This window comes from Hyla sarda, unplaced genomic scaffold (genome assembly GCF_029499605.1).
Source record: "Hyla sarda isolate aHylSar1 unplaced genomic scaffold, aHylSar1.hap1 scaffold_502, whole genome shotgun sequence".
In the NCBI taxonomy this organism is placed as follows: Eukaryota; Metazoa; Chordata; class Amphibia; order Anura; family Hylidae; genus Hyla; species Hyla sarda.
In genome coordinates, this window is record NW_026610513.1 from 174331 (window position 1) to 202303 (window position 27973).

Genomic DNA, 27973 nt, shown 5'->3' on the forward strand with positions numbered 1-27973 from the left:
TTGCATACTGTATATTTGTGGGATAAGAAGAGATTTGGAGAGGATGATGCGGAGGGGACTTGGAAGTTTTTAAAATGGAGACACGTGGTGAGGGTTTGAGGGTGGTGTGTTGTTATGCTATGTACTTTGTTTTTGGGTGTATTTTGTTATATGTTGATAAAGTAACCTAATGATGAGTTTGATGAATTGTGACTAAGTTCAGTAAATCTGAGAGGCAAACGTGAAGTAAACCTGAACGATTAAGTTTTAATTCAAACCTGAAGGTTTTTAAAAAAAAAAAAAAAAAAAAAAAAAAAAAAAATCTGTTCTTATCAGTTTAATATCTGATACGTCCCCTATCTGGGGACCATATATTAAATGGATTTTTGAGAACGGGGGCCGATTTCGAAGCTTGCTTCCGTCGCCCTATGCATTGACCCGATATGGCAGTATCTTCGGGTACAGTGCACCACCCCCTTACAGGGTTAAAAAGAAAGATTCCTACTTTCATTGCTACCTGCTTGCTGGCTAGCCAGCTAGCCAGCCCTGTGGGCCTTGCTGCTGCAGCCAAAAAACAAAAGGTGGTGCTGCTGCTGCTGCTTCTGCTGCTTCTGCTTGTGTCTGGCCGCTGTTGGAGCGTCCAGGCACAGGACTTCTGCTGCTGCTGACTAAATGGCCTCCTTAATTGGATCATTTGAGTAGCCAGCACACCTGTGCAGGTAGGGCATGACATGATAGGCAGCTGCCTTGATAGCGGGTGGGTGCTGAATGTTCCTAATTGACAAAATAAGATTAATGCTTATGAAGAAATATAAAATCTCATCCCTTCCCCAATATCGCGCCACACCCCTACCCCTTAATTCCCTGGTTGAACTTGATGGACATATGTCTTTTTTCGACCGTACTAACTATGTAACTATGTAACATAACATGGGGGGGGGGGGGGGGGTCTCCTGGCTGTTCACACAGGTGTGTCATTGCTGTACATTGACCATGCATTGCTTCTGTGGTATTGCAAAGGCAAAGACAAATGCTTCCAGCCATCCATTGCACTAATGGATTGGTCATCAGCTGGCTGTCTATGTCCCGCATCAATATAGACCAAAGTACAGAGGGTTAGGCTATGCTATTGTGCACCTACCTGATGCATCAGAAGGTGCGAGGCCCTTGCTAAATTCTGTGCACAGACTTTGAGATCTATACTTTAGACTGTATCTAAACCTGCTCCAACATGGACTGACATTCTGGCCTACTTTCAGCCGATGCGACTTGTCTGTCGCTGAACAGTCGCTTTTTATGTATTCAGCACCTATGTATAATGTTGTAAAAATGCTCTAGAAGCTAAAGTCGCAGAAATGTCACACATATTTGGCCTGCAACTTTCTGTGCGACAAATTCAGACAGGAAAAATCAGTATAAATCCTTAGAAAATTATCCCCCAGTGTCTCCATCTGCTGGCGGTATTGAATAAGCATTGCTGCACTGATGGGGTATGCATTAGACGAAAAAAAAGAAGAAAAAGAAGAATAATACGCCCAGAAAAGAGGCGAAAAGGAGAAAAACGTAAAAAAACGTGAAAAAAAAGTAAGAGGAAGAGAAGGGAAAAAAAGGTGGAAATGGGTTTAAAAGTGATTTCGGCGGAGAAATATATATATATATATATATATATATATATATATATATATATATATACGCGCACACACACACATATATATAAACGTATTCTCCGTTGAGATATTGCAGCCGCTGCTGTGTCCAGGCCCAGGAGCCTTAGCACTGTGCTGTGATGTCACTCAATACCACTGACATCACTAGGTGTAAACAACATCTCTCCTTTGCTGTGTATGTGACTATGGAGCTGTTTGGTGATGTCGTCTATTATGGCCTTCATAGAAGCAACAGGAGATTGTTGCATCCATCTAGAACCCTCAGAACTACAGTGCTATGATGTCACTCACTTCCACAGGCCTTGCAGAGTGTAAACAACAACAACCCAGCTTTGTTGTGTATGTAACCATAGGGATTTGTGATGTCACCTAGAACCTTCACAGCAGCGACAGCTTTATGAGGAGCATCAGCACTGCTCTGCCTGAGCAGAACCATCACCGCCATAGGTTGTCAAATAACCCGGATTTAACCCACACAGGTAAGTCCAATGGGGTGCAGGCATGTCCTCTATGCTTACAGCTTCCCGTGGGTGTTGGTTTGATACCGTTTGGGGACAGCCAAGGAGGCATCTGCAGGCAACAAAGGTAGGTGTGTGCTTGTGTGTGTGTTTCCTATGCAGATCCTAAGCCCAGTGTCACATGCAAGTAGGAGGAGTAAGAAGGGTTCCTGGCAAATCCGGGTTATGGATTGCATTTAAAAAGGCCCCGTGGGAGTGCAATGGGCCCCTGTCTTGCTGCTTAGCAATAATGGTATGGGTTTAGGTTCTGCTGTGTGTACTGGTGGTTGACTGCCCCCCAGCCCAGAGTGTGCATGTAAAATTGTCTGGCAGCCTCCCTGACAGCAAGCAGTGATAGTGCCCATGAAGGGGACCTTGTTGGGCCCGCCCCTTTCACGGTTATCGCTTCTCGGCCTTTTGGCTAAGATCAAGTGTAGTATCTGTTCTTATCAGTTTAATATCTGATACGTCCCCTATCTGGGGACCATATATTAAATGGATTTTTGAGAACGGGGGCCGATTTCGAAGCTTGCTTCCGTCGCCCTATGCATTGACCCGATATGGCAGTATCTTCGGGTACAGTGCACCACCCCCTTACAGGGTTAAAAAGAAAGATTCCTACTTTCATTGCTACCTGCTTGCTGGCTAGCCAGCTAGCCAGCCCTGTGGGCCTTGCTGCTGCAGCCAAAAAACAAAAGGTGGTGCTGCTGCTGCTTCTGCTGCTTCTGCTTGTGTCTGGCCGCTGTTGGAGCGTCCAGGCACAGGACTTCTGCTGCTGCTGACTAAATGGCCTCCTTAATTGGATCATTTGAGTAGCCAGCACACCTGTGCAGGTAGGGCATGACATGATAGGCAGCTGCCTTGATAGCGGGTGGGTGCTGAATGTTCCTAATTGACAAAATAAGATTAATGCTTATGAAGAAATATAAAATCTCATCCCTTCCCCAATATCGCGCCACACCCCTACCCCTTAATTCCCTGGTTGAACTTGATGGACATATGTCTTTTTTCGACCGTACTAACTATGTAACTATGTAACATAACATGGGGGGGGGGGGGGGGGGGTCTCCTGGCTGTTCACACAGGTGTGTCATTGCTGTACATTGACCATGCATTGCTTCTGTGGTATTGCAAAGGCAAAGACAAATGCTTCCAGCCATCCATTGCACTAATGGATTGGTCATCAGCTGGCTGTCTATGTCCCGCATCAATATAGACCAAAGTACAGAGGGTTAGGCTATGCTATTGTGCACCTACCTGATGCATCAGAAGGTGCGAGGCCCTTGCTAAATTCTGTGCACAGACTTTGAGATCTATACTTTAGACTGTATCTAAACCTGCTCCAACATGGACTGACATTCTGGCCTACTTTCAGCCGATGCGACTTGTCTGTCGCTGAACAGTCGCTTTTTATGTATTCAGCACCTATGTATAATGTTGTAAAAATGCTCTAGAAGCTAAAGTCGCAGAAATGTCACACATATTTGGCCTGCAACTTTCTGTGCGACAAATTCAGACAGGAAAAATCAGTATAAATCCTTAGAAAATTATCCCCCAGTGTCTCCATCTGCTGGCGGTATTGAATAAGCATTGCTGCACTGATGGGGTATGCATTAGACGAAAAAAAAGAAGAAAAAGAAGAATAATACGCCCAGAAAAGAGGCGAAAAGGAGAAAAACGTAAAAAAACGTGAAAAAAAAGTAAGAGGAAGAGAAGGGAAAAAAAGGTGGAAATGGGTTTAAAAGTGATTTCGGCGGAGAAATATATATATATATATATATATATATATATATATATATATATACGCGCACACACACACATATATATAAACGTATTCTCCGTTGAGATATTGCAGCCGCTGCTGTGTCCAGGCCCAGGAGCCTTAGCACTGTGCTGTGATGTCACTCAATACCACTGACATCACTAGGTGTAAACAACATCTCTCCTTTGCTGTGTATGTGACTATGGAGCTGTTTGGTGATGTCGTCTATTATGGCCTTCATAGAAGCAACAGGAGATTGTTGCATCCATCTAGAACCCTCAGAACTACAGTGCTATGATGTCACTCACTTCCACAGGCCTTGCAGAGTGTAAACAACAACAACCCAGCTTTGTTGTGTATGTAACCATAGGGATTTGTGATGTCACCTAGAACCTTCACAGCAGCGACAGCTTTATGAGGAGCATCAGCACTGCTCTGCCTGAGCAGAACCATCACCGCCATAGGTTGTCAAATAACCCGGATTTAACCCACACAGGTAAGTCCAATGGGGTGCAGGCATGTCCTCTATGCTTACAGCTTCCCGTGGGTGTTGGTTTGATACCGTTTGGGGACAGCCAAGGAGGCATCTGCAGGCAACAAAGGTAGGTGTGTGCTTGTGTGTGTGTTTCCTATGCAGATCCTAAGCCCAGTGTCACATGCAAGTAGGAGGAGTAAGAAGGGTTCCTGGCAAATCCGGGTTATGGATTGCATTTAAAAAGGCCCCGTGGGAGTGCAATGGGCCCCTGTCTTGCTGCTTAGCAATAATGGTATGGGTTTAGGTTCTGCTGTGTGTACTGGTGGTTGACTGCCCCCCAGCCCAGAGTGTGCATGGAAAATTGTCTGGCAGCCTCCCTGACAGCAAGCAGTGATAGTGCCCATGAAGGGGACCTTGTTGGGCCCGCCCCTTTCACGGTTATCGCTTCTCGGCCTTTTGGCTAAGATCAAGTGTAGTATCTGTTCTTATCAGTTTAATATCTGATACGTCCCCTATCTGGGGACCATATATTAAATGGATTTTTGAGAACGGGGGCCGATTTCGAAGCTTGCTTCCGTCGCCCTATGCATTGACCCGATATGGCAGTATCTTCGGGTACAGTGCACCACCCCCTTACAGGGTTAAAAAGAAAGATTCCTACTTTCATTGCTACCTGCTTGCTGGCTAGCCAGCTAGCCAGCCCTGTGGGCCTTGCTGCTGCAGCCAAAAAACAAAAGGTGGTGCTGCTGCTGCTGCTTCTGCTGCTTCTGCTTGTGTCTGGCCGCTGTTGGAGCGTCCAGGCACAGGACTTCTGCTGCTGCTGACTAAATGGCCTCCTTAATTGGATCATTTGAGTAGCCAGCACACCTGTGCAGGTAGGGCATGACATGATAGGCAGCTGCCTTGATAGCGGGTGGGTGCTGAATGTTCCTAATTGACAAAATAAGATTAATGCTTATGAAGAAATATAAAATCTCATCCCTTCCCCAATATCGCGCCACACCCCTACCCCTTAATTCCCTGGTTGAACTTGATGGACATATGTCTTTTTTCGACCGTACTAACTATGTAACTATGTAACATAACATGGGGGGGGGGGGGGGGGTCTCCTGGCTGTTCACACAGGTGTGTCATTGCTGTACATTGACCATGCATTGCTTCTGTGGTATTGCAAAGGCAAAGACAAATGCTTCCAGCCATCCATTGCACTAATGGATTGGTCATCAGCTGGCTGTCTATGTCCCGCATCAATATAGACCAAAGTACAGAGGGTTAGGCTATGCTATTGTGCACCTACCTGATGCATCAGAAGGTGCGAGGCCCTTGCTAAATTCTGTGCACAGACTTTGAGATCTATACTTTAGACTGTATCTAAACCTGCTCCAACATGGACTGACATTCTGGCCTACTTTCAGCCGATGCGACTTGTCTGTCGCTGAACAGTCGCTTTTTATGTATTCAGCACCTATGTATAATGTTGTAAAAATGCTCTAGAAGCTAAAGTCGCAGAAATGTCACACATATTTGGCCTGCAACTTTCTGTGCGACAAATTCAGACAGGAAAAATCAGTATAAATCCTTAGAAAATTATCCCCCAGTGTCTCCATCTGCTGGCGGTATTGAATAAGCATTGCTGCACTGATGGGGTATGCATTAGACGAAAAAAAAGAAGAAAAAGAAGAATAATACGCCCAGAAAAGAGGCGAAAAGGAGAAAAACGTAAAAAAACGTGAAAAAAAAGTAAGAGGAAGAGAAGGGAAAAAAAGGTGGAAATGGGTTTAAAAGTGATTTCGGCGGAGAAATATATATATATATATATATATATATATATATATATATATATATACGCGCACACACACACATATATATAAACGTATTCTCCGTTGAGATATTGCAGCTGCTGCTGTGTCCAGGCCCAGGAGCCTTAGCACTGTGCTGTGATGTCACTCAATACCACTGACATCACTAGGTGTAAACAACATCTCTCCTTTGCTGTGTATGTGACTATGGAGCTGTTTGGTGATGTCGTCTATTACGGCCTTCATAGAAGCAACAGGAGATTGTTGCATCCATCTAGAACCCTCAGAACTACAGTGCTATGATGTCACTCACTTCCACAGGCCTTGCAGAGTGTAAACAACAACAACCCAGCTTTGTTGTGTATGTAACCATAGGGATTTGTGATGTCACCTAGAACCTTCACAGCAGCGACAGCTTTATGAGGAGCATCAGCACTGCTCTGCCTGAGCAGAACCATCACCGCCATAGGTTGTCAAATAACCCGGATTTAACCCACACAGGTAAGTCCAATGGGGTGCAGGCATGTCCTCTATGCTTACAGCTTCCCGTGGGTGTTGGTTTGATACCGTTTGGGGACAGCCAAGGAGGCATCTGCAGGCAACAAAGGTAGGTGTGTGCTTGTGTGTGTGTTTCCTATGCAGATCCTAAGCCCAGTGTCACATGCAAGTAGGAGGAGTAAGAAGGGTTCCTGGCAAATCCGGGTTATGGATTGCATTTAAAAAGGCCCCGTGGGAGTGCAATGGGCCCCTGTCTTGCTGCTTAGCAATAATGGTATGGGTTTAGGTTCTGCTGTGTGTACTGGTGGTTGACTGCCCCCCAGCCCAGAGTGTGCATGGAAAATTGTCTGGCAGCCTCCCTGACAGCAAGCAGTGATAGTGCCCATGAAGGGGACCTTGTTGGGCCCGCCCCTTTCACGGTTATCGCTTCTCGGCCTTTTGGCTAAGATCAAGTGTAGTATCTGTTCTTATCAGTTTAATATCTGATACGTCCCCTATCTGGGGACCATATATTAAATGGATTTTTGAGAACGGGGGCCGATTTCGAAGCTTGCTTCCGTCGCCCTATGCATTGACCCGATATGGCAGTATCTTCGGGTACAGTGCACCACCCCCTTACAGGGTTAAAAAGAAAGATTCCTACTTTCATTGCTACCTGCTTGCTGGCTAGCCAGCTAGCCAGCCCTGTGGGCCTTGCTGCTGCAGCCAAAAAACAAAAGGTGGTGCTGCTGCTGCTGCTTCTGCTGCTTCTGCTTGTGTCTGGCCGCTGTTGGAGCGTCCAGGCACAGGACTTCTGCTGCTGCTGACTAAATGGCCTCCTTAATTGGATCATTTGAGTAGCCAGCACACCTGTGCAGGTAGGGCATGACATGATAGGCAGCTGCCTTGATAGCGGGTGGGTGCTGAATGTTCCTAATTGACAAAATAAGATTAATGCTTATGAAGAAATATAAAATCTCATCCCTTCCCCAATATCGCGCCACACCCCTACCCCTTAATTCCCTGGTTGAACTTGATGGACATATGTCTTTTTTCGACCGTACTAACTATGTAACTATGTAACATAACATGGGGGGGGGGGGGGGTCTCCTGGCTGTTCACACAGGTGTGTCATTGCTGTACATTGACCATGCATTGCTTCTGTGGTATTGCAAAGGCAAAGACAAATGCTTCCAGCCATCCATTGCACTAATGGATTGGTCATCAGCTGGCTGTCTATGTCCCGCATCAATATAGACCAAAGTACAGAGGGTTAGGCTATGCTATTGTGCACCTACCTGATGCATCAGAAGGTGCGAGGCCCTTGCTAAATTCTGTGCACAGACTTTGAGATCTATACTTTAGACTGTATCTAAACCTGCTCCAACATGGACTGACATTCTGGCCTACTTTCAGCCGATGCGACTTGTCTGTCGCTGAACAGTCGCTTTTTATGTATTCAGCACCTATGTATAATGTTGTAAAAATGCTCTAGAAGCTAAAGTCGCAGAAATGTCACACATATTTGGCCTGCAACTTTCTGTGCGACAAATTCAGACAGGAAAAATCAGTATAAATCCTTAGAAAATTATCCCCCAGTGTCTCCATCTGCTGGCGGTATTGAATAAGCATTGCTGCACTGATGGGGTATGCATTAGACGAAAAAAAAGAAGAAAAAGAAGAATAATACGCCCAGAAAAGAGGCGAAAAGGAGAAAAACGTAAAAAAACGTGAAAAAAAAGTAAGAGGAAGAGAAGGGAAAAAAAGGTGGAAATGGGTTTAAAAGTGATTTCGGCGGAGAAATATATATATATATATATATATATATATATATATATATATACGCGCACACACACACATATATATAAACGTATTCTCCGTTGAGATATTGCAGCCGCTGCTGTGTCCAGGCCCAGGAGCCTTAGCACTGTGCTGTGATGTCACTCAATACCACTGACATCACTAGGTGTAAACAACATCTCTCCTTTGCTGTGTATGTGACTATGGAGCTGTTTGGTGATGTCGTCTATTATGGCCTTCATAGAAGCAACAGGAGATTGTTGCATCCATCTAGAACCCTCAGAACTACAGTGCTATGATGTCACTCACTTCCACAGGCCTTGCAGAGTGTAAACAACAACAACCCAGCTTTGTTGTGTATGTAACCATAGGGATTTGTGATGTCACCTAGAACCTTCACAGCAGCGACAGCTTTATGAGGAGCATCAGCACTGCTCTGCCTGAGCAGAACCATCACCGCCATAGGTTGTCAAATAACCCGGATTTAACCCACACAGGTAAGTCCAATGGGGTGCAGGCATGTCCTCTATGCTTACAGCTTCCCGTGGGTGTTGGTTTGATACCGTTTGGGGACAGCCAAGGAGGCATCTGCAGGCAACAAAGGTAGGTGTGTGCTTGTGTGTGTGTTTCCTATGCAGATCCTAAGCCCAGTGTCACATGCAAGTAGGAGGAGTAAGAAGGGTTCCTGGCAAATCCGGGTTATGGATTGCATTTAAAAAGGCCCCGTGGGAGTGCAATGGGCCCCTGTCTTGCTGCTTAGCAATAATGGTATGGGTTTAGGTTCTGCTGTGTGTACTGGTGGTTGACTGCCCCCCAGCCCAGAGTGTGCATGGAAAATTGTCTGGCAGCCTCCCTGACAGCAAGCAGTGATAGTGCCCATGAAGGGGACCTTGTTGGGCCCGCCCCTTTCACGGTTATCGCTTCTCGGCCTTTTGGCTAAGATCAAGTGTAGTATCTGTTCTTATCAGTTTAATATCTGATACGTCCCCTATCTGGGGACCATATATTAAATGGATTTTTGAGAACGGGGGCCGATTTCGAAGCTTGCTTCCGTCGCCCTATGCATTGACCCGATATGGCAGTATCTTCGGGTACAGTGCACCACCCCCTTACAGGGTTAAAAAGAAAGATTCCTACTTTCATTGCTACCTGCTTGCTGGCTAGCCAGCTAGCCAGCCCTGTGGGCCTTGCTGCTGCAGCCAAAAAACAAAAGGTGGTGCTGCTGCTGCTGCTTCTGCTGCTTCTGCTTGTGTCTGGCCGCTGTTGGAGCGTCCAGGCACAGGACTTCTGCTGCTGCTGACTAAATGGCCTCCTTAATTGGATCATTTGAGTAGCCAGCACACCTGTGCAGGTAGGGCATGACATGATAGGCAGCTGCCTTGATAGCGGGTGGGTGCTGAATGTTCCTAATTGACAAAATAAGATTAATGCTTATGAAGAAATATAAAATCTCATCCCTTCCCCAATATCGCGCCACACCCCTACCCCTTAATTCCCTGGTTGAACTTGATGGACATATGTCTTTTTTCGACCGTACTAACTATGTAACTATGTAACATAACATGGGGGGGGGGGGGGGGTCTCCTGGCTGTTCACACAGGTGTGTCATTGCTGTACATTGACCATGCATTGCTTCTGTGGTATTGCAAAGGCAAAGACAAATGCTTCCAGCCATCCATTGCACTAATGGATTGGTCATCAGCTGGCTGTCTATGTCCCGCATCAATATAGACCAAAGTACAGAGGGTTAGGCTATGCTATTGTGCACCTACCTGATGCATCAGAAGGTGCGAGGCCCTTGCTAAATTCTGTGCACAGACTTTGAGATCTATACTTTAGACTGTATCTAAACCTGCTCCAACATGGACTGACATTCTGGCCTACTTTCAGCCGATGCGACTTGTCTGTCGCTGAACAGTCGCTTTTTATGTATTCAGCACCTATGTATAATGTTGTAAAAATGCTCTAGAAGCTAAAGTCGCAGAAATGTCACACATATTTGGCCTGCAACTTTCTGTGCGACAAATTCAGACAGGAAAAATCAGTATAAATCCTTAGAAAATTATCCCCCAGTGTCTCCATCTGCTGGCGGTATTGAATAAGCATTGCTGCACTGATGGGGTATGCATTAGACGAAAAAAAAGAAGAAAAAGAAGAATAATACGCCCAGAAAAGAGGCGAAAAGGAGAAAAACGTAAAAAAACGTGAAAAAAAAGTAAGAGGAAGAGAAGGGAAAAAAAGGTGGAAATGGGTTTAACCCCTTAAGGACCGGAGGTTTTTCCGTTTTTGCATTTTCGTTTTTTGCTCCTTGCCTTTAAAAAATCATAACTCTTTCAAATTTACACCTAAAAATCCATATGATGGCTTATTTTTTGCGCCACCAATTCTACTTTGTAATGACGTCAGTCATTTTGCCCAAAAATCTATGGTGAAGCGGGAAAAAAAATCATTGTGCGACAAAATTGAAAAAAAAACGCTGTTTTGTAACTTTTGGGGGCTTCCGTTTCTACGTAGTACATTTTTCGGTAAAAATGACACCTGATATGTATTTTGTAGGTCCATACGATTAAAATGATACCCTACTTATATAGGTTTGATTTTGTCGGACTTCTGGAAAAAATCATAACTACATGCAGGAAAATTAATACGTTTAAAATTGTCATCTTCTGACCCCTATAACTTTTTTATTTTTCCGTGTATGGGGCGGTATGAGGGCTCATTTTTTGCGCCGTGATCTGAAGTTTTTAACGGTACCATTTTTGCATTGATAGGACTTATTGATCACTTTTTATTCATTTTTAAATGATATAAAAAGTGACCAAAAATGCACTATTTTGGACTTTGGAATTTTTTTGCGCGCACGCCATTGACCGAGCGGTTTAATTAATGATATATTTTTATAATTCGGACATTTCCGCACGCGGCGATACCACATATGTTTATTTTTATTTTTATTTACACTGTGTTTTTTTTTTTATTGGAAAAGGGGGGTGATTCAAACTTTTAATAGGGGAGGAGTTAAATGATCTTTATTCACTTTTTTTTTGCACTTTTTTTTTGCAGTGTTATAGGTCCCATAGGGACCTATAACACTGCACACACTGATCTTCTATGTTGATCACTGGTTTCTCATAAGAAACCAGTGATCAACGATTCTGCCGGATGACTGCTCATGCCTGGATCTCAGGCACTGAGCAGTCATTCGGCGATCGGACAGCGAGGAGGCAGGTAGGGGCCCTCCCGCTGTCCTGTCAGCTGTTCGGGATGCCGCGATTTCACCGCGGCTATCCCGAACAGCCCACTGAGCTAGCCGGGATGCTTTCGGTTTCACTTTAGACGCGGCGTTCAACTTTGAACGCCGCGTCTAAAGGGTTAATAGCGCGCGGCACAGCGATCAATGCCGCGCGCTATTAGCCACGGGTCCCGGCCGTTGTTAGAGGCCGGGCCCGACCCGCTATGACGCGGGGCCACGCCGTGGCCCCGCGTTATAGATCGGGAGTGGACACATGACGTTCCAGTACGTCATGTGTCCTTAAGGGGTTAAAAGTGATTTCGGCGGAGAAATATATATATATATATATATATATATATATATACGCGCACACACACACATATATATAAACGTATTCTCCGTTGAGATATTGCAGCCGCTGCTGTGTCCAGGCCCAGGAGCCTTAGCACTGTGCTGTGATGTCACTCAATACCACTGACATCACTAGGTGTAAACAACATCTCTCCTTTGCTGTGTATGTGACTATGGAGCTGTTTGGTGATGTCGTCTATTATGGCCTTCATAGAAGCAACAGGAGATTGTTGCATCCATCTAGAACCCTCAGAACTACAGTGCTATGATGTCACTCACTTCCACAGGCCTTGCAGAGTGTAAACAACAACAACCCAGCTTTGTTGTGTATGTAACCATAGGGATTTGTGATGTCACCTAGAACCTTCACAGCAGCGACAGCTTTATGAGGAGCATCAGCACTGCTCTGCCTGAGCAGAACCATCACCGCCATAGGTTGTCAAATAACCCGGATTTAACCCACACAGGTAAGTCCAATGGGGTGCAGGCATGTCCTCTATGCTTACAGCTTCCCGTGGGTGTTGGTTTGATACCGTTTGGGGACAGCCAAGGAGGCATCTGCAGGCAACAAAGGTAGGTGTGTTCTTGTGTGTGTGTTTCCTATGCAGATCCTAAGCCCAGTGTCACATGCAAGTAGGAGGAGTAAGAAGGGTTCCTGGCAAATCCGGGTTATGGATTGCATTTAAAAAGGCCCCGTGGGAGTGCAATGGGCCCCTGTCTTGCTGCTTAGCAATAATGGTATGGGTTTAGGTTCTGCTGTGTGTACTGGTGGTTGACTGCCCCCCAGCCCAGAGTGTGCATGGAAAATTGTCTGGCAGCCTCCCTGACAGCAAGCAGTGATAGTGCCCATGAAGGGGACCTTGTTGGGCCCGCCCCTTTCACGGTTATCGCTTCTCGGCCTTTTGGCTAAGATCAAGTGTAGTATCTGTTCTTATCAGTTTAATATCTGATACGTCCCCTATCTGGGGACCATATATTAAATGGATTTTTGAGAACGGGGGCCGATTTCGAAGCTTGCTTCCGTCGCCCTATGCATTGACCCGATATGGCAGTATCTTCGGGTACAGTGCACCACCCCCTTACAGGGTTAAAAAGAAAGATTCCTACTTTCATTGCTACCTGCTTGCTGGCTAGCCAGCTAGCCAGCCCTGTGGGCCTTGCTGCTGCAGCCAAAAAACAAAAGGTGGTGCTGCTGCTGCTGCTTCTGCTGCTTCTGCTTGTGTCTGGCCGCTGTTGGAGCGTCCAGGCACAGGACTTCTGCTGCTGCTGACTAAATGGCCTCCTTAATTGGATCATTTGAGTAGCCAGCACACCTGTGCAGGTAGGGCATGACATGATAGGCAGCTGCCTTGATAGCGGGTGGGTGCTGAATGTTCCTAATTGACAAAATAAGATTAATGCTTATGAAGAAATATAAAATCTCATCCCTTCCCCAATATCGCGCCACACCCCTACCCCTTAATTCCCTGGTTGAACTTGATGGACATATGTCTTTTTTCGACCGTACTAACTATGTAACTATGTAACATAACATGGGGGGGGGGGGGGGGGTCTCCTGGCTGTTCACACAGGTGTGTCATTGCTGTACATTGACCATGCATTGCTTCTGTGGTATTGCAAAGGCAAAGACAAATGCTTCCAGCCATCCATTGCACTAATGGATTGGTCATCAGCTGGCTGTCTATGTCCCGCATCAATATAGACCAAAGTACAGAGGGTTAGGCTATGCTATTGTGCACCTACCTGATGCATCAGAAGGTGCGAGGCCCTTGCTAAATTCTGTGCACAGACTTTGAGATCTATACTTTAGACTGTATCTAAACCTGCTCCAACATGGACTGACATTCTGGCCTACTTTCAGCCGATGCGACTTGTCTGTCGCTGAACAGTCGCTTTTTATGTATTCAGCACCTATGTATAATGTTGTAAAAATGCTCTAGAAGCTAAAGTCGCAGAAATGTCACACATATTTGGCCTGCAACTTTCTGTGCGACAAATTCAGACAGGAAAAATCAGTATAAATCCTTAGAAAATTATCCCCCAGTGTCTCCATCTGCTGGCGGTATTGAATAAGCATTGCTGCACTGATGGGGTATGCATTAGACGAAAAAAAAGAAGAAAAAGAAGAATAATACGCCCAGAAAAGAGGCGAAAAGGAGAAAAACGTAAAAAAACGTGAAAAAAAAGTAAGAGGAAGAGAAGGGAAAAAAAGGTGGAAATGGGTTTAAAAGTGATTTCGGCGGAGAAATATATATATATATATATATATATATATATATATATATATATATACGCGCACACACACACATATATATAAACGTATTCTCCGTTGAGATATTGCAGCCGCTGCTGTGTCCAGGCCCAGGAGCCTTAGCACTGTGCTGTGATGTCACTCAATACCACTGACATCACTAGGTGTAAACAACATCTCTCCTTTGCTGTGTATGTGACTATGGAGCTGTTTGGTGATGTCGTCTATTATGGCCTTCATAGAAGCAACAGGAGATTGTTGCATCCATCTAGAACCCTCAGAACTACAGTGCTATGATGTCACTCACTTCCACAGGCCTTGCAGAGTGTAAACAACAACAACCCAGCTTTGTTGTGTATGTAACCATAGGGATTTGTGATGTCACCTAGAACCTTCACAGCAGCGACAGCTTTATGAGGAGCATCAGCACTGCTCTGCCTGAGCAGAACCATCACCGCCATAGGTTGTCAAATAACCCGGATTTAACCCACACAGGTAAGTCCAATGGGGTGCAGGCATGTCCTCTATGCTTACAGCTTCCCGTGGGTGTTGGTTTGATACCGTTTGGGGACAGCCAAGGAGGCATCTGCAGGCAACAAAGGTAGGTGTGTGCTTGTGTGTGTGTTTCCTATGCAGATCCTAAGCCCAGTGTCACATGCAAGTAGGAGGAGTAAGAAGGGTTCCTGGCAAATCCGGGTTATGGATTGCATTTAAAAAGGCCCCGTGGGAGTGCAATGGGCCCCTGTCTTGCTGCTTAGCAATAATGGTATGGGTTTAGGTTCTGCTGTGTGTACTGGTGGTTGACTGCCCCCCAGCCCAGAGTGTGCATGGAAAATTGTCTGGCAGCCTCCCTGACAGCAAGCAGTGATAGTGCCCATGAAGGGGACCTTGTTGGGCCCGCCCCTTTCACGGTTATCGCTTCTCGGCCTTTTGGCTAAGATCAAGTGTAGTATCTGTTCTTATCAGTTTAATATCTGATACGTCCCCTATCTGGGGACCATATATTAAATGGATTTTTGAGAACGGGGGCCGATTTCGAAGCTTGCTTCCGTCGCCCTATGCATTGACCCGATATGGCAGTATCTTCGGGTACAGTGCACCACCCCCTTACAGGGTTAAAAAGAAAGATTCCTACTTTCATTGCTACCTGCTTGCTGGCTAGCCAGCTAGCCAGCCCTGTGGGCCTTGCTGCTGCAGCCAAAAAACAAAAGGTGGTGCTGCTGCTGCTGCTTCTGCTGCTTCTGCTTGTGTCTGGCCGCTGTTGGAGCGTCCAGGCACAGGACTTCTGCTGCTGCTGACTAAATGGCCTCCTTAATTGGATCATTTGAGTAGCCAGCACACCTGTGCAGGTAGGGCATGACATGATAGGCAGCTGCCTTGATAGCGGGTGGGTGCTGAATGTTCCTAATTGACAAAATAAGATTAATGCTTATGAAGAAATATAAAATCTCATCCCTTCCCCAATATCGCGCCACACCCCTACCCCTTAATTCCCTGGTTGAACTTGATGGACATATGTCTTTTTTCGACCGTACTAACTATGTAACTATGTAACATAACATGGGGGGGGGGGGGGGGGGTCTCCTGGCTGTTCACACAGGTGTGTCATTGCTGTACATTGACCATGCATTGCTTCTGTGGTATTGCAAAGGCAAAGACAAATGCTTCCAGCCATCCATTGCACTAATGGATTGGTCATCAGCTGGCTGTCTATGTCCCGCATCAATATAGACCAAAGTACAGAGGGTTAGGCTATGCTATTGTGCACCTACCTGATGCATCAGAAGGTGCGAGGCCCTTGCTAAATTCTGTGCACAGACTTTGAGATCTATACTTTAGACTGTATCTAAACCTGCTCCAACATGGACTGACATTCTGGCCTACTTTCAGCCGATGCGACTTGTCTGTCGCTGAACAGTCGCTTTTTATGTATTCAGCACCTATGTATAATGTTGTAAAAATGCTCTAGAAGCTAAAGTCGCAGAAATGTCACACATATTTGGCCTGCAACTTTCTGTGCGACAAATTCAGACAGGAAAAATCAGTATAAATCCTTAGAAAATTATCCCCCAGTGTCTCCATCTGCTGGCGGTATTGAATAAGCATTGCTGCACTGATGGGGTATGCATTAGACGAAAAAAAAGAAGAAAAAGAAGAATAATACGCCCAGAAAAGAGGCGAAAAGGAGAAAAACGTAAAAAAACGTGAAAAAAAAGTAAGAGGAAGAGAAGGGAAAAAAAGGTGGAAATGGGTTTAAAAGTGATTTCGGCGGAGAAATATATATATATATATATATATATATATATATATATATATATATACGCGCACACACACACATATATATAAACGTATTCTCCGTTGAGATATTGCAGCCGCTGCTGTGTCCAGGCCCAGGAGCCTTAGCACTGTGCTGTGATGTCACTCAATACCACTGACATCACTAGGTGTAAACAACATCTCTCCTTTGCTGTGTATGTGACTATGGAGCTGTTTGGTGATGTCGTCTATTATGGCCTTCATAGAAGCAACAGGAGATTGTTGCATCCATCTAGAACCCTCAGAACTACAGTGCTATGATGTCACTCACTTCCACAGGCCTTGCAGAGTGTAAACAACAACAACCCAGCTTTGTTGTGTATGTAACCATAGGGATTTGTGATGTCACCTAGAACCTTCACAGCAGCGACAGCTTTATGAGGAGCATCAGCACTGCTCTGCCTGAGCAGAACCATCACCGCCATAGGTTGTCAAATAACCCGGATTTAACCCACACAGGTAAGTCCAATGGGGTGCAGGCATGTCCTCTATGCTTACAGCTTCCCGTGGGTGTTGGTTTGATACCGTTTGGGGACAGCCAAGGAGGCATCTGCAGGCAACAAAGGTAGGTGTGTGCTTGTGTGTGTGTTTCCTATGCAGATCCTAAGCCCAGTGTCACATGCAAGTAGGAGGAGTAAGAAGGGTTCCTGGCAAATCCGGGTTATGGATTGCATTTAAAAAGGCCCCGTGGGAGTGCAATGGGCCCCTGTCTTGCTGCTTAGCAATAATGGTATGGGTTTAGGTTCTGCTGTGTGTACTGGTGGTTGACTGCCCCCCAGCCCAGAGTGTGCATGGAAAATTGTCTGGCAGCCTCCCTGACAGCAAGCAGTGATAGTGCCCATGAAGGGGACCTTGTTGGGCCCCGCCCCTTTCACGGTTATCGCTTCTCGGCCTTTTGGCTAAGATCAAGTGTAGTATCTGTTCTTATCAGTTTAATATCTGATACGTCCCCCTATCTGGGACCATATATTAAATGGATTTTTGAGAACGGGGGCCGATTTCGAAGCTTGCTTCCGTCGCCCTATGCATTGACCCGATATGGCAGTATCTTCGGGTACAGTGCACCACCCCCTTACAGGGTTAAAAAGAAAGATTCCTACCTTTCATTGCTACCTGCTTGCTGGGCTAGCCAGCTAGCCAGCCCTGTGGGCCTTGCTGCTGCAGCCAAAAAACAAAGGTGGTGCTGCTGCTGCTGCTTCTGCTGCTTCTGCTTGTGTCTGGCCGCTGTTGGAGCGTCCAGGCACAGGACTTCTGCTGCTGCTGACTAAATGGCCTCCTTAATTGGATCATTTGAGTAGCCAGCACACCTGTGCAGGTAGGGGCATGACATGATAGGCAGCTGCCTTGATAGCGGGTGGGTGCTGAATGTTCCTAATTGACAAAATAAGATTAATGCTTATGAAGAAATATAAAATCTCATCCCTTCCCCAATATCGCGCCACACCCCTACCCCTTAATTTCCCTGGTTGAACTTGATGGACATATGTCTTTTTTCGACCGTACTAACTATGTAACTATGTAACATAACATGGGGGGGGGGGGGGGTCTCCTGGCTGTTCACACAGGTGTGTCATTGCTGTACATTGACCATGCATTGCTTCTGTGGTATTGCAAAGGCAAAGACAAATGCTTCCAGCCATCCATTGCACTAATGGATTGGTCATCAGCTGGCTGTCTATGTCCCGCATCAATATAGACCAAAGTACAGAGGTTAGGCTATGCTATTGTGCACCTACCTGATGCATCAGAAGGTGCGAGGCCCTTGCTAAATTCTGTGCACAGACTTTGAGATCTATACTTTAGACTGTATCTAAACCTGCTCCAACATGGACTGACATTCTGGCCTACTTTCAGCCGATGCGACTTGTCTGTCGCTGAACAGTCTCTTTTTATGTATTCAGCACCTATGTATAATGTTGTAAAAATGCTCTAGAAGCTAAAGTCGCAGAAATGTCACACATATTTGGCCTGCAACTTTCTGTGCGACAAATTCAGACAGGAAAAATCAGTATAAATCCTTAGAAAATTATCCCCCAGTGTCTCCATCTGCTGGCGGTATTGAATAAGCATTGCTGCACTGATGGGGTATGCATTAGACGAAGAAAAAGAAGAATAATACGCCCAGAAAAGAGGCGAAAAGGAGAAAAACGTAAAAAAAACGTGAAAAAAAAGTAAGAGGAAGAGAAGGGAAAAAAAGGTGGAAATGGGTTTAAAAGTGATTTCGGCGGAGAAATATATATATAAATATATATATATATATATATATATATATAAATATATATATATATACGCGCACACACACACATATATATAAACGTATTCTCCCGTTGAGATATTGCAGCCGCTGCTGTGTCCAGGCCCAGGAGCCTTAGCACTGTGCTGTGATGTCACTCAATACCACTGACATCACTAGGTGTAAACAACATCTCTCCTTTGCTGTGTATGTGACTATGGAGCTGTTTGGTGATGTCGTCTATTATGGCCTTCATAGAAGCAACAGGAGATTGTTGCATCCATCTAGAACCCTCAGAACTACAGTGCTATGATGTCACTCACTTCCCACAGGCCTTGCAGAGTGTAAACAACAACAACCCAGCTTTGTTGTGTATGTAACCATAGGGATTTGTGATGTCACCTAGAACCTTCACACAGCGACAGCTTTATGAGGAGCATCAGCACTGCTCTGCCTGAGCAGAACCATCACCGCCATAGGTTGTCAAATAACCCGGATTTAACCCACACAGGTAAGGTCCAATGGGGTGCAGGCATGTCCTCTATGCTTACAGCTTCCCGTGGTGTTGGTTTGATACGTTTGGGGGACAGCCAAGGAGGCATCTGCAGGCAACAAAGGTAGGTGTGTGCTTGTGTGTGTGTTTCCTATGCAGATCCTAAGCCCAGTGTCACATGCAAGTAGGAGGAGTAAGAAGGGTTCCTGGCAAATCCGGGTTATGGATTGCATTTAAAAAGGCCCCGTGGGAGTGCAATGGGCCCCTGTCTTGCTGCTTAGCAATAATGGTATGGGTTTAGGTTCTGCTGTGTGTACTGGTGGTTGACTGCCCCCCAGCCCAGAGTGTGCATGGAAAATTGTCTGGCAGCCTCCCTGACAGCAAGCAGTGATAGTGCCCATGAAGGGGACCTTGTGGGCCCGCCCCTTTCACGGTTATCGCTTCTCGGCCTTTTGGCTAAGATCAAGTGTAGTATCTGTTCTTATCAGTTTAATATCTGATACGTCCCCTATCTGGGGACCATATATTAAATGGATTTTTGAGAACGGGGGCCGATTTCGAAGCTTGCTTCCGTCGCCCTATGCATTGACCCGATATGGCAGTATCTTCGGGTACAGTGCACCACCCCCTTACAGGGTTAAAAAGAAAGATTCCTACTTTCATTGCTACCTGCTTGCTGGCTAGCCAGCTAGCCAGCCCTGTGGGCCTTGCTGCTGCAGCCAAAAAAACAAAAGGTGGTGCTGCTGCTGCTGCTTCTGCTGCTTCTGCTTGTGTCCTGGCCGCTGTTGGAGCGTCCAGGCACAGGACTTCTGCTGCTGCTGACTAAATGGCCTCCTTAATTGGATTCATTTGAGTAGCCCAGAACACCTGTGCAGGTAGGGCATGACATGATAGGCAGCTGCCTTGATAGCGGGTGGGTGCTGAATGTTCCTAATTGACAAAATAAGATAATGCTTATGAAGAAATATAAAATCTCATCCCTTCCCCAATATCGCGCCACACCCCTACCCCCTTAATTCCCTGGTTGAACTTGATGGGACATATGTCTTTTTTCGACCGTACTAACTATGTAACTATGTAACATAACATGGGGGGGGGGGGGGTCTCCTGGCTGTTCACACAGGTGTGTCATTGCTGTACATTGACCATGCATTGCTTCTGTGGTATTGCAAAGGCAAAGACAAATGCTTCCAGCCATCCATTGCACTAATGGATTGGTCATCAGCTGGCTGTCTATGTCCCGCATCAATATAGACCAAAGTACAGAGGGTTAGGCTATGCTATTGTGCACCTACCTGATGCATCAGAAGGTGCGAGGCCCTTGCTAAATTCTGTGCACAGACTTTGAGATCTATACTTTAGACTGTATCTAAACCTGCTCCAACATGGACTGACATTCTGGCCTACTTTCAGCCGATGCGACTTGTCTGTCGCTGAACAGTCGCTTTTTATGTATTCAGCACCTATGTATAATGTTGTAAAAATGCTCTAGAAGCTAAAGTCGCAGAAATGTCACACATATTTGGCCTGCAACTTTCTGTGCGACAAATTCAGACAGGAAAAATCAGTATAAATCCTTAGAAAATTATCCCCCAGTGTCTCCATCTGCTGGCGGTATTGAATAAGCATTGCTGCACTGATGGGGTATGCATTAGACGAAAAAAAAGAAGAAAAAGAAGAATAATACGCCCAGAAAAGAGGCGAAAAGGAGAAAAACGTAAAAAAACGTGAAAAAAAAGTAAGAGGAAGAGAAGGGAAAAAAAGGTGGAAATGGGTTTAAAAGTGATTTCGGCGGAGAATATATATATATATATATATATATATATATATATATATATATATATATATATACGCGCACACACACACATATATATAAACGTATTCTCCGTTGAGATATTGCAGCCGCTGCTGTGTCCAGGCCCAGGAGCCTTAGCACTGTGCTGTGATGTCACTCAATACCACTGACATCACTAGGTGTAAACAACATCTCTCCTTTGCTGTGTATGTGACTATGGAGCTGTTTGGTGATGTCGTCTATTATGGCCTTCATAGAAGCAACAGGAGATTGTTGCATCCATCTAGAACCCTCAGAACTACAGTGCTATGATGTCACTCACTTCCACAGGCCTTGCAGAGTGTAAACAACAACAACCCAGCTTTGTTGTGTATGTAACCATAGGGATTTGTGATGTCACCTAGAACCTTCACAGCAGCGACAGCTTTATGAGGAGCATCAGCACTGCTCTGCCTGAGCAGAACCATCACCGCCATAGGTTGTCAAATAACCCGGATTTAACCCACACAGGTAAGTCCAATGGGGTGCAGGCATGTCCTCTATGCTTACAGCTTCCCGTGGGTGTTGGTTTGATACCGTTTGGGGACAGCCAAGGAGGCATCTGCAGGCAACAAAGGTAGGTGTGTGCTTGTGTGTGTGTTTCCTATGCAGATCCTAAGCCCAGTGTCACATGCAAGTAGGAGGAGTAAGAAGGGTTCCTGGCAAATCCGGGTTATGGATTGCATTTAAAAAGGCCCCGTGGGAGTGCAATGGGCCCCTGTCTTGCTGCTTAGCAATAATGGTATGGGTTTAGGTTCTGCTGTGTGTACTGGTGGTTGACTGCCCCCCAGCCCAGAGTGTGCATGGAAAATTGTCTGGCAGCCTCCCTGACAGCAAGCAGTGATAGTGCCCATGAAGGGGACCTTGTTGGGCCCGCCCCTTTCACGGTTATCGCTTCTCGGCCTTTTGGCTAAGATCAAGTGTAGTATCTGTTCTTATCAGTTTAATATCTGATACGTCCCCTATCTGGGGACCATATATTAAATGGATTTTTGAGAACGGGGGCCGATTTCGAAGCTTGCTTCCGTCGCCCTATGCATTGACCCGATATGGCAGTATCTTCGGGTACAGTGCACCACCCCCTTACAGGGTTAAAAAGAAAGATTCCTACTTTCATTGCTACCTGCTTGCTGGCTAGCCAGCTAGCCAGCCCTGTGGGCCTTGCTGCTGCAGCCAAAAAACAAAAGGTGGTGCTGCTGCTGCTGCTTCTGCTGCTTCTGCTTGTGTCTGGCCGCTGTTGGAGCGTCCAGGCACAGGACTTCTGCTGCTGCTGACTAAATGGCCTCCTTAATTGGATCATTTGAGTAGCCAGCACACCTGTGCAGGTAGGGCATGACATGATAGGCAGCTGCCTTGATAGCGGGTGGGTGCTGAATGTTCCTAATTGACAAAATAAGATTAATGCTTATGAAGAAATATAAAATCTCATCCCTTCCCCAATATCGCGCCACACCCCTACCCCTTAATTCCCTGGTTGAACTTGATGGACATATGTCTTTTTTCGACCGTACTAACTATGTAACTATGTAACATAACATGGGGGGGGGGGGGGGGTCTCCTGGCTGTTCACACAGGTGTGTCATTGCTGTACATTGACCATGCATTGCTTCTGTGGTATTGCAAAGGCAAAGACAAATGCTTCCAGCCATCCATTGCACTAATGGATTGGTCATCAGCTGGCTGTCTATGTCCCGCATCAATATAGACCAAAGTACAGAGGGTTAGGCTATGCTATTGTGCACCTACCTGATGCATCAGAAGGTGCGAGGCCCTTGCTAAATTCTGTGCACAGACTTTGAGATCTATACTTTAGACTGTATCTAAACCTGCTCCAACATGGACTGACATTCTGGCCTACTTTCAGCCGATGCGACTTGTCTGTCGCTGAACAGTCGCTTTTTATGTATTCAGCACCTATGTATAATGTTGTAAAAATGCTCTAGAAGCTAAAGTCGCAGAAATGTCACACATATTTGGCCTGCAACTTTCTGTGCGACAAATTCAGACAGGAAAAATCAGTATAAATCCTTAGAAAATTATCCCCCAGTGTCTCCATCTGCTGGCGGTATTGAATAAGCATTGCTGCACTGATGGGGTATGCATTAGACGAAAAAAAAGAAGAAAAAGAAGAATAATACGCCCAGAAAAGAGGCGAAAAGGAGAAAAACGTAAAAAAACGTGAAAAAAAAGTAAGAGGAAGAGAAGGGAAAAAAAGGTGGAAATGGGTTTAAAAGTGATTTCGGCGGAGAAATATATATATATATATATATATATATATATATATATATATATATATACGCGCACACACACACATATATATAAACGTATTCTCCGTTGAGATATTGCAGCCGCTGCTGTGTCCAGGCCCAGGAGCCTTAGCACTGTGCTGTGATGTCACTCAATACCACTGACATCACTAGGTGTAAACAACATCTCTCCTTTGCTGTGTATGTGACTATGGAGCTGTTTGGTGATGTCGTCTATTATGGCCTTCATAGAAGCAACAGGAGATTGTTGCATCCATCTAGAACCCTCAGAACTACAGTGCTATGATGTCACTCACTTCCACAGGCCTTGCAGAGTGTAAACAACAACAACCCAGCTTTGTTGTGTATGTAACCATAGGGATTTGTGATGTCACCTAGAACCTTCACAGCAGCGACAGCTTTATGAGGAGCATCAGCACTGCTCTGCCTGAGCAGAACCATCACCGCCATAGGTTGTCAAATAACCCGGATTTAACCCACACAGGTAAGTCCAATGGGGTGCAGGCATGTCCTCTATGCTTACAGCTTCCCGTGGGTGTTGGTTTGATACCGTTTGGGGACAGCCAAGGAGGCATCTGCAGGCAACAAAGGTAGGTGTGTGCTTGTGTGTGTGTTTCCTATGCAGATCCTAAGCCCAGTGTCACATGCAAGTAGGAGGAGTAAGAAGGGTTCCTGGCAAATCCGGGTTATGGATTGCATTTAAAAAGGCCCCGTGGGAGTGCAATGGGCCCCTGTCTTGCTGCTTAGCAATAATGGTATGGGTTTAGGTTCTGCTGTGTGTACTGGTGGTTGACTGCCCCCCAGCCCAGAGTGTGCATGGAAAATTGTCTGGCAGCCTCCCTGACAGCAAGCAGTGATAGTGCCCATGAAGGGGACCTTGTTGGGCCCGCCCCTTTCACGGTTATCGCTTCTCGGCCTTTTGGCTAAGATCAAGTGTAGTATCTGTTCTTATCAGTTTAATATCTGATACGTCCCCTATCTGGGGACCATATATTAAATGGATTTTTGAGAACGGGGGCCGATTTCTTCCGTCGCCCTATGCATTGACCCGATATGGCAGTATCTTCGGGTACAGTGCACCACCCCCTTACAGGGTTAAAAAGAAAGATTCCTACTTTCATTGCTACCTGCTTGCTGGCTAGCCAGCTAGCCAGCCCTGTGGGCCTTGCTGCTGCAGCCAAAAAACAAAAGGTGGTGCTGCTGCTGCTGCTTCTGCTGCTTCTGCTTGTGTCTGGCCGCTGTTGGAGCGTCCAGGCACAGGACTTCTGCTGCTGCTGACTAAATGGCCTCCTTAATTGGATCATTTGAGTAGCCAGCACACCTGTGCAGGTAGGGCATGACATGATAGGCAGCTGCCTTGATAGCGGGTGGGTGCTGAATGTTCCTAATTGACAAAATAAGATTAATGCTTATGAAGAAATATAAAATCTCATCCCTTCCCCAATATCGCGCCACACCCCTACCCCTTAATTCCCTGGTTGAACTTGATGGACATATGTCTTTTTTCGACCGTACTAACTATGTAACTATGTAACATAACATGGGGGGGGGGGGGGGGTCTCCTGGCTGTTCACACAGGTGTGTCATTGCTGTACATTGACCATGCATTGCTTCTGTGGTATTGCAAAGGCAAAGACAAATGCTTCCAGCCATCCATTGCACTAATGGATTGGTCATCAGCTGGCTGTCTATGTCCCGCATCAATATAGACCAAAGTACAGAGGGTTAGGCTATGCTATTGTGCACCTACCTGATGCATCAGAAGGTGCGAGGCCCTTGCTAAATTCTGTGCACAGACTTTGAGATCTATACTTTAGACTGTATCTAAACCTGCTCCAACATGGACTGACATTCTGGCCTACTTTCAGCCGATGCGACTTGTCTGTCGCTGAACAGTCGCTTTTTATGTATTCAGCACCTATGTATAATGTTGTAAAAATGCTCTAGAAGCTAAAGTCGCAGAAATGTCACACATATTTGGCCTGCAACTTTCTGTGCGACAAATTCAGACAGGAAAAATCAGTATAAATCCTTAGAAAATTATCCCCCAGTGTCTCCATCTGCTGGCGGTATTGAATAAGCATTGCTGCACTGATGGGGTATGCATTAGACGAAAAAAAAGAAGAAAAAGAAGAATAATACGCCCAGAAAAGAGGCGAAAAGGAGAAAAACGTAAAAAAACGTGAAAAAAAAGTAAGAGGAAGAGAAGGGAAAAAAAGGTGGAAATGGGTTTAAAAGTGATTTCGGCGGAGAAATATATATATATATATATATATATATATATATATATATATATATACGCGCACACACACACATATATATAAACGTATTCTCCGTTGAGATATTGCAGCCGCTGCTGTGTCCAGGCCCAGGAGCCTTAGCACTGTGCTGTGATGTCACTCAATACCACTGACATCACTAGGTGTAAACAACATCTCTCCTTTGCTGTGTATGTGACTATGGAGCTGTTTGGTGATGTCGTCTATTATGGCCTTCATAGAAGCAACAGGAGATTGTTGCATCCATCTAGAACCCTCAGAACTACAGTGCTATGATGTCACTCACTTCCACAGGCCTTGCAGAGTGTAAACAACAACAACCCAGCTTTGTTGTGTATGTAACCATAGGGATTTGTGATGTCACCTAGAACCTTCACAGCAGCGACAGCTTTATGAGGAGCATCAGCACTGCTCTGCCTGAGCAGAACCATCACCGCCATAGGTTGTCAAATAACCCGGATTTAACCCACACAGGTAAGTCCAATGGGGTGCAGGCATGTCCTCTATGCTTACAGCTTCCCGTGGGTGTTGGTTTGATACCGTTTGGGGACAGCCAAGGAGGCATCTGCAGGCAACAAAGGTAGGTGTGTGCTTGTGTGTGTGTTTCCTATGCAGATCCTAAGCCCAGTGTCACATGCAAGTAGGAGGAGTAAGAAGGGTTCCTGGCAAATCCGGGTTATGGATTGCATTTAAAAAGGCCCCGTGGGAGTGCAATGGGCCCCTGTCTTGCTGCTTAGCAATAATGGTATGGGTTTAGGTTCTGCTGTGTGTACTGGTGGTTGACTGCCCCCCAGCCCAGAGTGTGCATGGAAAATTGTCTGGCAGCCTCCCTGACAGCAAGCAGTGATAGTGCCCATGAAGGGGACCTTGTTGGGCCCGCCCCTTTCACGGTTATCGCTTCTCGGCCTTTTGGCTAAGATCAAGTGTAGTATCTGTTCTTATCAGTTTAATATCTGATACGTCCCCTATCTGGGGACCATATATTAAATGGATTTTTGAGAACGGGGGCCGATTTCGAAGCTTGCTTCCGTCGCCCTATGCATTGACCCGATATGGCAGTATCTTCGGGTACAGTGCACCACCCCCTTACAGGGTTAAAAAGAAAGATTCCTACTTTCATTGCTACCTGCTTGCTGGCTAGCCAGCTAGCCAGCCCTGTGGGCCTTGCTGCTGCAGCCAAAAAACAAAAGGTGGTGCTGCTGCTGCTGCTTCTGCTGCTTCTGCTTGTGTCTGGCCGCTGTTGGAGCGTCCAGGCACAGGACTTCTGCTGCTGCTGACTAAATGGCCTCCTTAATTGGATCATTTGAGTAGCCAGCACACCTGTGCAGGTAGGGCATGACATGATAGGCAGCTGCCTTGATAGCGGGTGGGTGCTGAATGTTCCTAATTGACAAAATAAGATTAATGCTTATGAAGAAATATAAAATCTCATCCCTTCCCCAATATCGCGCCACACCCCTACCCCTTAATTCCCTGGTTGAACTTGATGGACATATGTCTTTTTTCGACCGTACTAACTATGTAACTATGTAACATAACATGGGGGGGGGGGGGGGGTCTCCTGGCTGTTCACACAGGTGTGTCATTGCTGTACATTGACCATGCATTGCTTCTGTGGTATTGCAAAGGCAAAGACAAATGCTTCCAGCCATCCATTGCACTAATGGATTGGTCATCAGCTGGCTGTCTATGTCCCGCATCAATATAGACCAAAGTACAGAGGGTTAGGCTATGCTATTGTGCACCTACCTGATGCATCAGAAGGTGCGAGGCCCTTGCTAAATTCTGTGCACAGACTTTGAGATCTATACTTTAGACTGTATCTAAACCTGCTCCAACATGGACTGACATTCTGGCCTACTTTCAGCCGATGCGACTTGTCTGTCGCTGAACAGTCGCTTTTTATGTATTCAGCACCTATGTATAATGTTGTAAAAATGCTCTAGAAGCTAAAGTCGCAGAAATGTCACACATATTTGGCCTGCAACTTTCTGTGCGACAAATTCAGACAGGAAAAATCAGTATAAATCCTTAGAAAATTATCCCCCAGTGTCTCCATCTGCTGGCGGTATTGAATAAGCATTGCTGCACTGATGGGGTATGCATTAGACGAAAAAAAAGAAGAAAAAGAAGAATAATACGCCCAGAAAAGAGGCGAAAAGGAGAAAAACGTAAAAAAACGTGAAAAAAAAGTAAGAGGAAGAGAAGGGAAAAAAAGGTGGAAATGGGTTTAAAAGTGATTTCGGCGGAGAATATATATA

At 45.7% G+C, this 27973-nt stretch overlaps 12 non-coding genes across 12 annotated transcripts; all 12 read left to right on the plus strand.

The window, feature by feature from the left end:
• Nucleotides 1-260: 260 nt before the first annotated feature.
• LOC130337629 (U2 spliceosomal RNA) lies at nt 261-454 on the plus strand. The gene has a single exon (XR_008878483.1). It is a non-coding gene; the product is annotated as a U2 spliceosomal RNA (small nuclear RNA).
• A 2090-nt stretch (nt 455-2544) lies between these two features.
• LOC130337587 (U2 spliceosomal RNA) lies at nt 2545-2735 on the plus strand. The gene has a single exon (XR_008878445.1). It is a non-coding gene; the product is annotated as a U2 spliceosomal RNA (small nuclear RNA).
• A 2085-nt stretch (nt 2736-4820) lies between these two features.
• Nucleotides 4821-5011, plus strand: LOC130337588 (U2 spliceosomal RNA). Its single transcript, XR_008878446.1, has one exon. It is a non-coding gene; the product is annotated as a U2 spliceosomal RNA (small nuclear RNA).
• Nucleotides 5012-7099: 2088 nt separating this feature from the next.
• LOC130337591 (U2 spliceosomal RNA) lies at nt 7100-7290 on the plus strand. Its single transcript, XR_008878448.1, has one exon. It is a non-coding gene; the product is annotated as a U2 spliceosomal RNA (small nuclear RNA).
• A 2082-nt stretch (nt 7291-9372) lies between these two features.
• Nucleotides 9373-9563, plus strand: LOC130337592 (U2 spliceosomal RNA). Its single transcript, XR_008878449.1, has one exon. It is a non-coding gene; the product is annotated as a U2 spliceosomal RNA (small nuclear RNA).
• Nucleotides 9564-12925: 3362 nt separating this feature from the next.
• LOC130337593 (U2 spliceosomal RNA) lies at nt 12926-13116 on the plus strand. Its single transcript, XR_008878450.1, has one exon. It is a non-coding gene; the product is annotated as a U2 spliceosomal RNA (small nuclear RNA).
• Nucleotides 13117-15204: 2088 nt separating this feature from the next.
• Nucleotides 15205-15395, plus strand: LOC130337594 (U2 spliceosomal RNA). The gene has a single exon (XR_008878451.1). It is a non-coding gene; the product is annotated as a U2 spliceosomal RNA (small nuclear RNA).
• Nucleotides 15396-17485: 2090 nt separating this feature from the next.
• LOC130337621 (U2 spliceosomal RNA) lies at nt 17486-17676 on the plus strand. Its single transcript, XR_008878476.1, has one exon. It is a non-coding gene; the product is annotated as a U2 spliceosomal RNA (small nuclear RNA).
• Nucleotides 17677-19768: 2092 nt separating this feature from the next.
• On the plus strand, nt 19769-19959 carry LOC130337595 (U2 spliceosomal RNA). Its single transcript, XR_008878452.1, has one exon. It is a non-coding gene; the product is annotated as a U2 spliceosomal RNA (small nuclear RNA).
• A 2097-nt stretch (nt 19960-22056) lies between these two features.
• On the plus strand, nt 22057-22247 carry LOC130337596 (U2 spliceosomal RNA). Its single transcript, XR_008878453.1, has one exon. It is a non-coding gene; the product is annotated as a U2 spliceosomal RNA (small nuclear RNA).
• A 2089-nt stretch (nt 22248-24336) lies between these two features.
• LOC130337625 (U2 spliceosomal RNA) lies at nt 24337-24518 on the plus strand. The gene has a single exon (XR_008878479.1). It is a non-coding gene; the product is annotated as a U2 spliceosomal RNA (small nuclear RNA).
• A 2087-nt stretch (nt 24519-26605) lies between these two features.
• On the plus strand, nt 26606-26796 carry LOC130337597 (U2 spliceosomal RNA). Its single transcript, XR_008878454.1, has one exon. It is a non-coding gene; the product is annotated as a U2 spliceosomal RNA (small nuclear RNA).
• Nucleotides 26797-27973: the final 1177 nt, after the last annotated feature.